This window comes from Ambystoma mexicanum, chromosome 9 (genome assembly GCF_040938575.1).
Source record: "Ambystoma mexicanum isolate Mex_15411 chromosome 9, UKY_AmexF1_1, whole genome shotgun sequence".
Classification (NCBI taxonomy): domain Eukaryota; kingdom Metazoa; phylum Chordata; class Amphibia; order Caudata; family Ambystomatidae; genus Ambystoma; species Ambystoma mexicanum.
Genome location: NC_090931.1, coordinates 1,057,734,964 through 1,057,746,358, shown reverse-complemented (window position 1 = coordinate 1,057,746,358; position 11,395 = coordinate 1,057,734,964).

The window sequence follows — 11,395 nt, the reverse complement described above, 5'->3', positions numbered from 1 at the left end:
TTCTCCTGTTGACTGGGCATCACATCTAGCTCTATCTTGGGGTGTCAGGGGAGTGCACATTCTTCTTCCTGTGGCTATCTGGTCTGGTGTAAGATGATGGTCGGAACCGGGTTGGTTCCTGAGTGCATACAGTGCCAATGGGAAGGCAGAGCAACCATCCCTTTCTTAGAGTAAGCTTCAATTTAGCTATCCTTTCCTTCCATAAGCCGTTGAGTTTCTCACATGTTCCGTTATCTTGCGGATGATATGCCGACGAGAACTTGTGCTTTATACCAAGCAGCAAGCTAATCTGTTTGAAAGTCTTGTTTACAATGTGAGCTCCATTATCTGATCTCATGACTTCACACACCCCCCATCTGGGGAATACTTCTCTCACAAAAAATGTGGCTGCAAAGATAGAGTCTGGGTGTGTACATGGACCTGCTTCTATCCATCTAGAGAATGGACACACCACAACAATTAAGTATCTGTACCCATTACATACTTGAATCATGTCCACGTAATCGACATGCAAGTGCTGAAAAGCCCAATTTGGCCTGGGGATGACTCCTCTCATAACTTTTAATGTGTGCCCAGCAGCTGACAGATTATGCAGTTCACCATAAAGAATGTAACATGCTCAGCTAAATTCGGTATGAACTAGTCTTCTACGAGCGTTGCTGCTAGATTCACCTTTGTCATATGTGCCGGGTAATGTAACTGCTCCAGCACTATTTTTAGTAGGGCTACAGGCATTACTGGTTTACCAGTGCTGTCTTGTCACCACAAGCTGTCAGAGGGGTTTAAAGAACACCCTCGACGTTTCCACAGGTTTTTCTCTTCCTGTGGTGCCTCTCCTTGGAGTTACATTAGCTGCATTTGCCCAAGATTGTTATAGGCGTCAGGTGTTGTTCGTGCAACCAACATTCTTTCATTGATACAGGCAACTTCCACTCCCATAATCATCTCACTTTTGGATGCCATACGCTTGGCTTCCGTGTCTGCTGCTTGGTTTCCGCGTGTCCCCTTGGTGTGGGCGGCGCATTTCACGACCGCTATGCCCACTGGGAGCTGTAGTGCCTTAATCAGCCTATCCAATAAGGCTGTGTGCTGCACTGGTGTGCCGTCCGCTCGGAGGTAGCCCCTCCTTTTCCAGCACGCTAGTCATGCGTGCACTGTTGACGTCATATAGGCGGAGTCACTGTACACCATTACTTTCTGGTCTGCGTGATTCTCAATGGCGAGTATCAATGCCAATAATTCTGCAGCCTATGCTGAGTACTGAGATGGTATTCGTGCACTAAGAAGCACTCGAAATTCTCCATTTGCTATGTGTTTCACCACAGCAACGCCTGTGTATCTTTGCCCATCACTTTGGTCGATTCTAGAAGACCTGTCAATAAAGACGATCTCTCCTCCTGCCAAGGCATTTTCTTTCACCCTGGGGATTTCATCATAGAATTCTTTGTAATTTGCACAGTCATGTATCGGCTCTCCCTCAGTGACTGGCGCTGCGATGACCAAAGCTGGGTTTACTATCTTACATCGGACTATTTTAATCGATGGGTTTGATATGATCACTTCGTAAGCTGAAGCTCTCTGAGATGTCAATGTGCCTTTTGGTTTCTCTAGAATAGCAAATGGCGAGTGCTCGACGTACAATGTCATTGAGCGTCACATTACAATGGTTGTCGCCTTCTCTATGGCGAACGCTGCTGCAGCTAAACTTTGTTCCCATGGGAAGTGGCCTCTCATTACTTGGTCCAGATTCCCACTGTAATAAGCCAGGGGCTTGTACCCCACCAAGGTTCTTTGGGTGAGCACTGCCGTCATGACGCTGCCATTTGTGTGTGAAAACAGGTAGACTTCCTCTGCATAATTGGGGATCCCTAGAACTAGTGCTGTGCAAATAGCTCTTTTGAGTTCAGCAAATCCTTTCTCCATGGTCTCGCACCATTCGATCTTTTCTTTCGTCACTTGGGCCTTCTTTAGGGCCTGAAGTAAAGGCTTAGTGTAAGAGCTGTAGTCGAAGAACCATGCCCTGACATAGTTGCATAGGCCTAAAAAGCCCTGCATCTGCTTTAATATGGCTTCAGCCCTTTCTGGGATCACTTTCTTTCCTTCATGTGAGATCAGCTGGCCTATGTACAGCACTTCCTGTTGACAATATTGTAACTTTTCCTTGTCAACCTTACATTCTTTCTCAGCTAGTATAGTCAATAGTTGAATAGAATTGTGCCTGCATTGCTTTTCTGTTGTGCTGATATTAGGATGTCATCCACATACTGCAGGACAACACTTTTTACTGCAATATTGCTTAAGTCCATCTGTGGGACTCTGTTGAAAATAGAAGGGGACTCACATTACCCCTGTGGCAGCCTCATGCTTTTCAGATGCATTTGTCTAAACGTGAATGATGTCAGATCTTGTGAGTCACGGTGCAACGGGATTGAGAAAAAGCAATTTTTCAAGTCAATCACTGTGAAATATTTTGCCTCAACAGGTATATTACATAGGATTGTAGCCGGTTTAGGGACTAAAGGGAGCTCGGCCTGAACAATATAATTTATCGGCCTCAGATCTTGAACTAGCCTCCAAGACCCTCCTTCACTTTTTTCACAGGGTACACTGACGTATTACATGGTGACTCTGCTCCATCATGGCAGAAATTGTCTTAAAAACAATGCCTCTCTGGACATAGGATATTGTCGTGCTTTGGGTAAAATTGCTCCTGGTTTTAGCTTAATTTTCACCTCTCCAACCCCTTTCAATAGGCCTACGTCATAGGGTCCTGTGGTCCACACTGAGACAGGCACCTGGGCCATGTCACCATCAAAATATTCAGGGCGGTTTCGTGCCAACGTCATTCTCTGAGGCACTTTCCTTTTGATCATTCTCACCCAAAAGGTGAGACTCACCTCCACTGTTGTCTCTCCCATATCTGTTTGCTCTTCAAACAGATCGTCATCAGTGACGTCAGTCAATCGGTATCCCTCTTCAATGGCGATTACTGTGTACCATTGTCAGCCTTCGTCGTCATAACCATCAATCAAGGCCATTTCCCTCGTACTGCAGCTGTGTGTATCATCAAGGGAAATACTTGTCCCTTTTCCTCGTGCATAGGTATTCTTGGCCTAAATAGAAACTCATCTGGGGTCCTCATGATTCTGTCTGCAAGGTCTGGAAGCCCTGTCATTAGTATGCGCATTCCATACGCAAATATGTCTGGCTCTAATGCCCAGCCCTCATAGCTATGTGTCCTGCATATGCTCTAATCACTTTGCATACATTTGAATAGTGCATTCTTGGAGGCGAACATACTATGCCCTTCTCCATGAACGAGATTGTCATATTTAACTTTGTCATTAGATCTCAACCCAAAATGTTTACTGGGGTCTGTCATGAATATAATAAAGGCACATTCATCTCACATTCTCCCATAGAGACTGGAAGTGCGTTTGTGAAGGGAATACGACTTGTAGCTCCTGTGAAACTCTGAGTATTTATGGAATCACCAGACAAGGAAATGTGTTGCGCCTGTGTCAACTAAGAAGGAATATTCTTTATCCACTATAACGACATCCATCCTAGGTTCCCGGTGAGGGTCGGGTGTCACTGATAGTATAGAACACATCAGGGCTCACAGTGAGCTGTCCTAGTCCATATATAGATTGGACACACCGTGTGCTGATGGATTTCCCCCATTCCCAGTGTTACTTCCCATTCCAGGGTTCACGGTCTGCCCTGCACTCATTGTTTGTGATAATTGCAACAGTGACTGCTGGGACTGTCCTTGTGGAAAACTCACTATATTATGAGGTTGCAAACCTTCTTGCGCTCCTGGCGCTTGTTGTTGCACTGTGTGATTCTGTGCAACTCCCTGTTATATGAAGGCGGGTGGATTTGCCACGCCTGCTCCTATTCCTTGACCATTTTGCATCATGCCTTGATTTCTGCATGTGCGCACTAAATGCCCTGTCATCCCACACAACCAACATACTGGCGGTGGTCGGATCATTTGCCCATTTGACATGTCTTGATTCCCATTTTGCATGTTTTGGAAACCTCCTTGATTATTCTGGAAACCTCCCTGATTACTCTGCCATCCTCTTCCCCTAAATCCTCTTCCCCTGGGGTAAAACCCAGTACTGCCCTGGTTATTCTGTTGTGGATTATTGACCTGCTGCATGCTCGATTCAGCTGTGCTAGTTATCACTGCTTCCTCAAGAGCATATTTTGACAATTTCTTCTGCATCAGTTTTGCCTCTTAACCCTTCCGTGCAGCTTCTTTTTTGGGATTCTTTTCTTGCAATAGCCTGCAATAGTGTGCGATGGTCAGCTGTATTTCTGACCAAGGTTTAGCCTCAATTCCTACCAATTTCTTGAGCTGTTTCTGTACCGGCTCTGGCAGCACTTGGCTCAATATATGGTAGAACACAGGTATAGATTTCCCCAAAGATTCAAGTGTCTTGAGTATCCACGCGTCTTGAAAATTCTGTATGTAAATCAACGGATCCTCAGACTCATTCATTTTTCGTGTCATCATAGCTCCCATATCAGAAGTGTCTGGGTAAAGCACTCGTAATGCCTTCCATATTGCGGCTCTGCAATTGTTAAATGGAGCTCCCTCATGCGCGGTATTAATTGTGGTCACACCAGGGTAACCTGCCCGTGTCCACACATCGTCTGCTTTCTCACCAAGTATGGCGATTAGGAGACCCTTGATATCCCCTATAGCTAACGTGTTTCCTCCTGTCATTTTTTCTAACTCGTGTATCCATTTTCTGGCTCCCGATGTCAGCATTGGAAGCTTGTTTTTCAAATGATCTCGATCCATGTGTGGCAATGGAATATATTTTGGTCTTGCTCCCCCTTTCTCGAGTAACGGAAATTGGGATGTATATCTCTCTTTCTCTCTTCTCTCATTGTTCTCTTGTCTATTGCAGGGGTAATGCTCCCGCATTGCCGCCTGCCTGGCAATGTCCTAAGCCTGCTCACATAGGGCGATGGAGACACCCAGCTCTGACCGTGAGATACTTCTTCGTGTTGGTCTGTGTGGCTGACTCTGATGCCCTCGGTGCAGACTCACTAGTGTCTGACCATCTTATCCCTTTTTCCCTTGGAAATCGTCTTTTGCTCCTTCTCTCTTCCTCGTTTTCTTCACGCTCCTCCCTTTCTGCGTCAGACGTGGTCTGTCCCCAACTCTTGCAACTTCTTGTGTCTTCTTTGTTCCTACTTATTTCTAATCTATTCAGGGATAGTTCTCTATTCCCACTACTTCGGGAGACATCCTCAGTGTGGTAAAGTTGAGTGCTCTCTAGGCACTCGTCTTCCCCCTCCCCTTGGGGTAATTGTTCTAACCCCATTTCATCATATATTCTATCAATCGTTTCTCCGATGCTTCTGGTGTCGAAGACATCTTCAATATTTGCCCTAGACGTGCCTGGTACTGAATCGTATGCAGGGAAGAATTCTTCGATGTCTTCCCAATCTACCACTGGATCAGGTTTTTTAACCTCTCTCTCCAGATATTCAAGATCGTGTGCTCCCTGTCTTCGCTTACTTTCTACATCCTCATCGAATTCTCTGCACTTTCTCGCCTCTTCTCTGACCCTATCTTCTTCCTTTTTCTTTTTGTTTCTTCGTTCATCTGCCCTTTGGATTTCCTCATCCCTTCATCTCTTTATTCTTTTCGCTCGGATCCTGTGCTCTTCCTCTAACTTACACAGCTCCTGTCTGTCTTGATCATTGGCTGCTCTCTGTTTGCGATCGAGCTGTCTTTCTTGCTCTTCCCGATATAACAGTTCTCGTCTCTGTTTATCTTTTTTTCTTATTCTCTCGTCTCTCAATTCTTTCTCTTTCTCCTGTCTCTGTACATTGTCTAGCCTCTCCTTTTGTTTCACGTAATCAATGCCTTTGCCAATCGAGTGTCAATAAAATTTGCCCTCCCATCCATTTGTTTTTTGCAAATGCTATCTCATCAGTTCTATCTTCGCTTCCTTTCCATCTTTTACCTTCTCTCTCCTTATCAAGAGATGTACTTGTCTGTGTCTGGTCCCTTCTCTCATCATCACGTCTCTCCTTGTCCCTTGGGACTGTAGAGGTGATATCCTTATCCTTTTCCTTACCTTGATTTTCGTCACTACTTTGCGTAGGTGACTCATATGCCGGGTTGCTATACCCTGTAGCTGCTTTAAGTTCTCTCAGCAGATAAAACCCCTTGTCTTTATTTTCTTCAATCTTGGTTTCGAATGGGGCGGGTGGCAGAGTTGGCGTCTCACCCCCTCTGAACATACATTAAGTATCCAATCTATTGGCGGCTCCTCTCCCTTTTCTTGTTCATACATTTTCCAAAGCTCTGGAACAGCTAGGCGTTTGTCTAACTTTTTGCCCGTGTTTGTGGCATGCAAATATGTTGTCATGTGTTGCAAAACAGCTTTAGATAAGGACCCGCCCTGTGGCCATGGCATAAACATCCTGTGGGCGGTTCCTTTAACCCACTCTGTACTGTATTTTTTCAGTTTAGGTGCATGTTTCAGCAACTGTTTGCACAGGTGCTAATGGAGTTATGTCCTCCATATTTAAATCTATTCCCTTTCTCCTTATATAACACTTGTCAAAGCTTCACGTGACTTAACCAATTCCCTCAATATGAGCGAGCACCAATTACCACAAACTCCAATCCCGATTTTCTCCCCCAAAATTTTATATCTTCTATTTTACTCAAAAAACATCAATTCGTATACTATAATATCTCAGTTATTCAATCGCGTAAAATTTAAGTCAGTTCTTCTAAGGAAAATTTTCAACTTATGATGCCACAACAAACAACAATGAAGAAGGACATTTAACGGACTAGATGAACACCAGCTGGTCACATGTATCTCGCCTCTAAAATTACCCCGACATGGAGTTTAAACGTATCCCCTTCGCGGCGCCTTTAATCGCTGTGGTAGTCTATTCGTTCCCCTTTATTTGGGACTGTGGATACACGTTTCTTCTAGCTGCTATATAAGCGTAGGAATAAAGTGAATCCTCTCTCTTCTCGGGTGTCCTCCATGGTAACCTCTCTCTTCTCAGATGTCCTCCCCGGTATCTTTCCTCTTATTACTTCATTATTCTCGAGTCATTATTCCCTTCCCCCGATATATATACATTCTTCTCTACTTCTAGCTATATTTTGTTTTCCCACCTCCCTCCGTTACCTTTTCCCTTCACTTGTTCTAAAGCATGCACTTTTGCCAATACACTTAGGGCCTCATTACGAGGTGGGCAGAATGGGTTTAACGGCGCAGTAATGGTGCCGGTGCCGGTAAACCCATTCCGCCCTATTACCAGGTTCCCTTGCGGGACCCGCTCTGAATGTCAGGTAAGACCAGACGACCTTTGTGGGCCCCGCAAGGGCAGCAGGGAGCTAATAACGGGCCCGTTATTAACGGGCCCGTTATTAGCTCCCTCCCCATTCCTATTGAGCCCTATGGGGGCTCAAATGGGAATGGGGATGGGTTATTTGAATGAGGACTTACCGGGTCCTCCAAGGTTGGAATGGCCCGGTAATTCCTTATTCAAGGAACCCGGACCCAGACCCGAGTTTGGAGGCAGCCATGCCCTTATTAAGGGCATGGCTGCCTCCAAACTCGTAATGAGGCCCTTAGCCTTTTTCACTCACCGTTCGCATGTTTCCTCTCTGGACCGTCGGGATCACCGCCTTTGTCACTGCCTTCTTTGGATTTTCTCCCATTCAGCTGCCCGTAGGAATGGGAAGGGGTTACGTGGGGAAACACAGGTCCCTTCATACCTTGTTCTGCAAGTTTTGTTTTCTTACACTATTACTGTCTATGGGGAGCTTCACGGTCTACTCAGCCGAATGGCAAAGGACTCGTGATATTGCCGAAGACCAAGAGTTACTTTATGTTGATGGTCAATGGGTATCTTATTCTAATCGATAATCGATAACCATCAATCTCTGCTACCAAGTGTACTCCGAGACGCCCGGACGGGCCCTTAGAGCCGAGGTTTGTTCAGAAGTACTTTAAGACAAGATAGCTGCACCCATGAGATGGATGGGGGTGCAGATTTATTACTCCAACACCAATCAATAAGGACAACTCAATGGTTTGGCAAAGGGAGTCATTTTAATGACAAGTACAAAAAAACGGGGAGTTATGGATATCAGCAGTGATGCGATCGTCCTTCTCGCTTCAACTCCAACGAACTTCATACAAGTTGTAACATTTATACTCCAAACTCGTCATCAATGACGTATAACACTCAAAAGTTAAAATGCATTCTATTGGTTAGGAAAAGGTAACTTTACTATAGGTACTATATCTGTATATGGTAGCGGAGTGAGGGGATTGGGTAAACACTGTCAGTAAAAAGTATAACGTCTCATTGGTTCTACTAACTATAGGACCCTAGATTATTTGCTGCATTGTGATTGGGTTGGCACCAACCCCATGCATACTTTCTCCTTTGCTTAGTTGCACGCAGAATGGTTGGTCAGGTGCCAAGCATAGGTGCGAGCCCTCGCTTCTTCTTGCTCGGCTGGTCACGTGATTCTGACACCGTGAATTTGTCTCTTTTCTCTCAATTTGTGTATTTGATTTTCGTTTCACCCGCCATCTGCCTTCGCCTTCTTATCTCGACCTTTCAGAGGCAGGATATTCTGTTCTCAGTTTCAATTAAATGTAGCTACTGTTCGCCTCTTCTATGGTTGAATATCTTCATCTTGCTTACAGCTTTAAACTTCTTTGCATTTCGACATCGTCCTTTCAATTTAGGTTCACGATATCCTTATTTGTGGCGTTTCGTCTCTTTGCCTCAATCTCTGGTTGTCATTTCTTCTATCTGCAAGTCAGTCCGGGCCCTCGTGATGTCACCATTCGTCTTCCATTAAGACCTTTTTGGTTTCTTCAGGGACTGTACTCAGATGATCTTCATTTCGTTTAATTTGTTGGTAAGGTTTTCTCAATGGGTACCTTACTGTCCATGATTTTCTTGGTAATGGTTGATAGGTGCTGTTCTTCTAATAAGTACTGGACAGAGCCCTACTGCGGCGCTCTGCTGGTTTATTTGCTCATCATACGTCACATATCTCGGTTTGAATTTTCCTGGTACTTCAAAATGGGCGACTGGAGTGCAGGCTTTATTTGGGACCTCCTCTACATCTCTGTTACTGCCTATTTTTCAGAATGACGACAGAGCTGATCCAATAAACTACAGATGAATTGCTTTACTGGAGGTACCTGGTAAAATATTTGCTAATATTCTTCTCAATGGAATGACCCAAATAAGATCTTAGATCGTTTCCAATCTGGCTTTTGCTCGAGCAGGGATTTGATCTTAAATATATTTATATTGAAGCAATTAGTCAAAAAAGCAAATATGAAAGATAAGGCACCCCTATTAATTGTCTATATAGATTATAGCACTGCTTTCAAAACTGTACGCAGAACACTGTTATGGAAGAAACAAAACACCTGGGGAATACCCTTACGTCTGGAATATGTTACAATGATTATACAGTGACACTGAGGTATCAGTACGATTGCGTAGTCTAGGCAATTTTTCCAGAATTATTCCAACTAACAATGGCCTTAAACAAGGGTGCATTCTGGCTCTCTCCTTTTTATTTTATATATTTCAAGCATGCTTAATATACTTGAAGAAGTTAAGAATTTCCCCCCAAAAATAGGTGATATGCATGTGAGGTGGTGAGGATATGCGGATGATTTCATTTTATTAGACCATACATTGATCGGCTTGAAAATATCAATAAAGGCTATTAAAAATGACCGGGAATGACATACATGGTCTGAGGATTAATATCATTAAAACTGCAATAATGTATGTGCAAAGGAAAACATTTCTGAGTGTTACTCTTGGTTATTGGGTAATAATAGTCGCAAACTTGTGAACTCTTATGTATAATGGGGTGGTCTTAATTTCAAATACAAAAAGACCTGCAGTGTGGGCTGCCATGCACTGACCATTGCTGCCGCTTGACTTCATCTGCTCGCTGGCCCTGTCTGCTGTCTGGGGACTTGCGAGAACTCTGTCCCTCTGCTGCCACATCTCGGCCTATCTCACTTCTGCCTTTCCTTTTTAAAATCCTTGAGCGTGTCGCTTACGCTCAGGTAACTCGTTATCTAAATCTCCACTCTCTTTTCCGATCTCTTCAATCTGGCTTTCATCCCTCTTACGCTAAAGACTGCTCTCTTACAGGTCTCTATCTCTCTTTTGTCTGCTCATCATTCGAATCCTTCTTCTATTCTCTTTCTTCTTGATGTTTCTGCGGCCTTCGATACTGTTGATCACTCTCTTCTTATGTCTTTTCATTTGACCTTGGGCATATCTGGGTCTGTTCTTGAATGGTTCCACTTCTATCTTTCTCGGCGGTCCTACTCTGTAACTTGGGACGAACACTCCTCTTCTTCATTTCATCTTCTCTATGGTGTCCCTCAAGGGTCTGTACTTGGGCCTCTCCTCTTTTCTCTTTATACTGCCCCTCCCGCTGCTCTTATTTCCTCATTGAATCTTTCCTTTCATCCCTACATGGATGATACTCAGATCTTTTTCTCCTTTTCTTATCTTGATTATGCTTTGCACTCCACTGTATCAAACTGTCTTCCCGCTGTCCAAAACGGGATGTCTTCCCATTTTCTTCACCTCAAACCTTCTAAGACTGGGGTTCTGTTCTTTCCTGCTTTAACTATTCCTGCTACTTTCCTCCCTCTGACATGGCCTGCACCCCTACCCCCCATTAGAAGGTACCAGGAGCGTACGCGCCAAGGTATGTGACGTATGAGGAGCAAATGAACCAACAAAGCTGCATTGGGACTCTGCCTAGTGTACATCAGAAGAGCCGTACCTGTTGAAGCACCCATAACCAGACAACTATGGGCTGCACATTATCCTCTTAGACAGCCATACCAGCAGCTGAGACGAAATGATGAGTACCTACAGAAGATCCAAGAAGAAACCCAAAGAGCCTTAATGGAAGGCCAGTGAAAATGACACAAGGGCCTGGACAGACTCACAAATGAATGAAACCAGCTATCGAAGATAGCACGCCAGTGCGAGTAGCTATGAAAATAGATGTAATGGACACAGGAAAGAGACGATGTTAAAACGTAAGGAAACGTTGCTATGAAACAAGATGGAGGTAACCAAGCAGTTAATGCGTGTAAATAGGCTTGGAACGCAAGAAGCTAAGAAAACGGTACTGCTTGCAATGCTTAGTAGAAGAATAGAGCGGCATGCGCCATATATATATATACATATCTACCTCAGTGAAGCATGCTATACTAGTGCGACTCCATTTTGTAAAGCAGAACTAAGCCCAGGCTGCAAGAGGGCCACCAAGGCCGAGATTCATATTCCAGTTAAAGTGAGGAGGGAAGAGCGGAATCGA